This window comes from Orycteropus afer, unplaced genomic scaffold, assembly GCF_000298275.1.
Source record: "Orycteropus afer afer isolate SDZICR_OR568_19922 unplaced genomic scaffold, OryAfe1.0 scaffold00025, whole genome shotgun sequence".
Taxonomy (NCBI): domain Eukaryota; kingdom Metazoa; phylum Chordata; class Mammalia; order Tubulidentata; family Orycteropodidae; genus Orycteropus; species Orycteropus afer.
In genome coordinates, this window is record NW_006921612.1 from 7,465,787 (window position 1) to 7,469,720 (window position 3,934).

General features: G+C 35.3%; 1 protein-coding gene across 1 annotated transcript in view; it reads left to right on the forward strand.

Annotated features, from left to right (window-relative positions):
* The window catches only part of ADAM17 (ADAM metallopeptidase domain 17), a 107,861-nt gene that overhangs the window by 49,859 nt on the left and 54,068 nt on the right, over positions 1-3,934 (forward strand). The gene's annotated exons all lie outside the window — the stretch shown is intronic.

Sequence of the window (3,934 nt, forward strand, 5' to 3'; positions counted from 1 at the left end):
GTGGTTGACAGTGATGGCTGGGCACCATGTAGTTCTTCTGGTCTCATGGTTATATAGGCTGAGGATCACATGGTCTACTTGGACTAATTGTTTACATGCATCTTTGGTTTTCTTCATTCTTCTTTGCTCTTGACTCTGGACGGGAAGAAACCCATCATTGCATCTAGATGGCTGCTTGCAAGTTTTTAAGAACCCAGTCGCTACTCATCAAAGTAGGATGTAGAACATCTTGCTTTGTTTAGTATGCAGTATATTATGCCAGTTGAGCTTGTCATCTGTGACTAGGATCCAGAGCCCACAGGTCCACTTACTCACTCCCTCAGGGTAGCTGGTGGTGGCCAAGAAGCCACCACAACCTTGCCCCTTGTCAGCTTTACTATACATCCAGATAAGGATAATTTTACTTCTTCCTTATCAATTTGAATGCTCTTTATTTCCTTTTGTTGCCTTAATTGCTCTAGCTAGGACTTCAAGTACAATGTTGAATAAGAGTGGTGATAAAGGGCATCCTTGTCTGGTTCCTGTGCTGAAGGGGAATGCTTTTAATTTCTGTTTGTTGAGAATAATGTTGGTTCTGGGTTTTGTCTAAATGCCCTTTATTATGCTGAGGAATTTACCTTCTGTTCCTATTTTGCTGAGAGTTTTTATTAGGAATGGGTCTTGGCCTTTGTTGGATGTCTTTTCCACCTTGAATGAGATGATCATGTGATACTTGCTTTTGTGTTGTTTATGTGGTGGATTACATTGGTTTTCTAATGTTGAGCCATCCTTGTGTACCTGGTATGACTACTAACTTGGTCATGATGTATTATTTTTTGATGTATTATTTAATTCTGTTGGCTAGAATTTTGTTCAAAATTATTGCATCTTATTAATGAAGGATATTGGTCTACAGTTTTCTTTTTTTTTGTGATGCCTTTGCCTGGCTTTGTTATCAGGGTTATGCTAGCTTCACAGAATGAGTTCAGGAGTATTCCTTCCTTTTCTATGATCTGAAATAGTTTGAGTAGCATTGGTGTGAGCTCTTCTCTGAATGTTTGGTAGAATTCTCCAGTGAAGCTGTCCTGGCCAGGGCTTTTTCATTGGGAATATTTTATTACCTCTTTAACCTCTTTTGTTAAGGGTCTGTTCAGTTTTTGTACTTAAGTTTGTGTGTTACCTAAGGAATGTAGTTGTTTGTGGGCGTTGTCAACTTTCTCTTAAGTTTTCAAATTTGTTGGCAGTACAGTTTTGCATAGTATTCTGATAAGACAGTGTTATGTCACCCATTTAGTTTCTTATTTGGGTTATTTGCATTTTTTTTTAAGCTTTTCTTTAAGAAGCTCTATTGGTGTAGTGGGTAAGGCACCTGGCTGCTAAGCAGAAGGTTGGCAGTTAAAACCCACCAGCTGCTCCACTGGAAGAAGATGAGGTAGCCTACTTCTATAAAGATTTTACAGCCTTGGAAACCCAATGGGGGTGACTATTAGTTGGAATGGAGTTGATGACAGTGGGTTTGGTTTTGGGTTTGGCTTTTCTTTTGTCAGTTTGGCCAGTGGTTTGTTGATTTTGTTGATCGTTTCAAAGAGTCAGCTTCTGATGGTCTTGATTCTTTCTGTTGTTTTTCTGACCTCTGTTTCATTTGTTTCTGCTCTAATCATTATTACTTCCTTTCTTCTGGTAGCTAGGCTTCTTGTTGTTCAAGTTGTAGGATTATTTTAAATTTTGGTTCTTTCTTCTTTGGTGTGTTTATTACTATAAATTGACCTCGCAGCATTGCTTTTGCTTTTTCCCAAACATTTTGGTAGATTATGCTGTCATTCTTATTTGACTTTAGGAGTTTTTTTGGTTGTATCTTTAAATTAATGTAAGAAACACTTTTTCAGGCAAGGTGTTATTCAGTTTCCATGTATACGATTTTTACCCTGGTAGCACAGTGCCTAAGACATCTGACTGCTAACCAGAAGGTTAGTGGTTCAAACCCAGCAGCCACTCTATAGAAGCAAGACTCAGCAATCTACTTCTGTAAAAATTTACCATCTCAAAAACCTAGTGGAGGTCACTATGAATTGGAATTGACTCAGTGGCAGTGGGTTTGGTTTTTTTCTTGTTGTTGATTTCCAATTTTGTACTGTTGTGATCAGAGAAAATACATTTTCAGTGTTTTGGATTTTATTGATGATTGCTTTATGGCTTAATATGTTATCTGTTCTGGAAAATGATCCAGAATTTGCACTGGAAAAGAATCTGTTGAGCGGAGTATTCTGTATATATCTATGAGGTCGAGTTTGTTATTATGGCATTAAGATCTTCTATATCTTTATTGAGTTTCTTTCTAGTTGTTCTGTCCTTCACTGAAAGTGCTGTATTGAAGTCTCCTATCATTACTGTGAAACTATTTCTCTTTTCAATGCTGTTAGAGTTTACTTCATGTATTTTGGAACTCTTTCATTGGGTGCCTCTATGTTTATTATGGTTATATGCTCTTATTGGATTGACTCTTAAGTCATTATTTATTGCCCTTTCTTACCTTTCATCTTGGATATTGGCTTCAAGTCTATTTTATCAGAGATTAATATTGCCACTTCTGCTCTTTTTTGATTATTGTTTGCATGGATATATTTTTTTCTAACCTTTGCATTTATTTATGTCGCTTTGTTAAGATATGTCTCTTATAGACAGCATATTGATGGGTCGTAGCTTTTTTGTAATGCATTCTGCTATTCTCTGTCTCTTTAAATAAACCATTTACATTCATTGTGATTATCGAAAAGTATGAATTTACTGCTGTCATTTCATCATGTTTTTCTTTTGTGGTGTTGACTGTTTCTCTTAATTTTCTGTGCTGAGTTCTTTTTTTTGTGGATTTAAATTTCCTTTCTTACTGTTTCTGTCTATTTTCTGACTGTTTTTTACTGTCTATTTGATTTTGTTCTTGTATTTTTCTGAATTCTTCTATTCTTTGTCTGTGTTCTTGATTTCTTAGACATCTCTATATATTCTTGATTTTGTGTGTGCTGACACTTTTTTTTTTTGATATGTAGGTTTGTTAACTTTATTTGATATTACTTTGAAATTTACCTTTATCTTTCTGAGTTTAAAGCAATCTTTTATTTCTTGATAGCTCCTTGACTTGTTTGCCATTTGAAAGTTCTATAGTTACTCCATTTATTCCCATTTATTTTGATGTTGTTGTCATTTACAGATTAATGTCTCTGGTTTCCTGTTTTCAGTCTTTTAGCTTTATTTTTGAGAATTCTTTATCTGGATTGGTATCTGGCTGATGCTGTCCAATGTCCTAATCACAGATTATTGTCTAGTGGTTTTGGTTCTTTGTCTGAAGAACTCTCTTTAATATTTCTTGTAAGGTTTGTCAAGGTTTTACAAATTCTATTAATATCTGTTTATCTGGAAATGTCCTGATTTTGCCATTGTATTTTAGGGGCAGTTTTGCTGGATATAGAGTTGTTGGTTGCCATTTTTTTGTCTTTCAAGTTTTTATATATGCCATCCCATTGGCTTCTTGCTTGCATGGTTTCTGCCAGGTACTTACAGCTTTCTCTTACTGGTTTCCCTTTGAAGGTAAATTTTTGTTTTTCCCAAGTTGCTCTGAAGATTATTTCTTTGTCTTTGGTGTTGGTGAGTTTGATTATGGTGTGTCTTGGTTACTTTCTTTTGTGCTTTATCATGTTTGGGATTTGATGAACTTCTTGGATAACTTCTTGTTTTTCATGATATTGGGGAATTTTTGTACCATCAAATCTTTGTGTGTGTTTTTTTTAAGCCTCTTCCTATTCTGGAATTCTGAGCACACATATATTTTTCCTCTTGAAAGTGCCTCACATAATTCTTAGGGGGTTTCTTCATTGCTTTTTCTGATTTTTCCTCAAGCAGATTGGTGTCAAGGGATTTGTCCTCTCTTTCAGTGATCCAGTATTCTTTTTTTTTTTTTTTT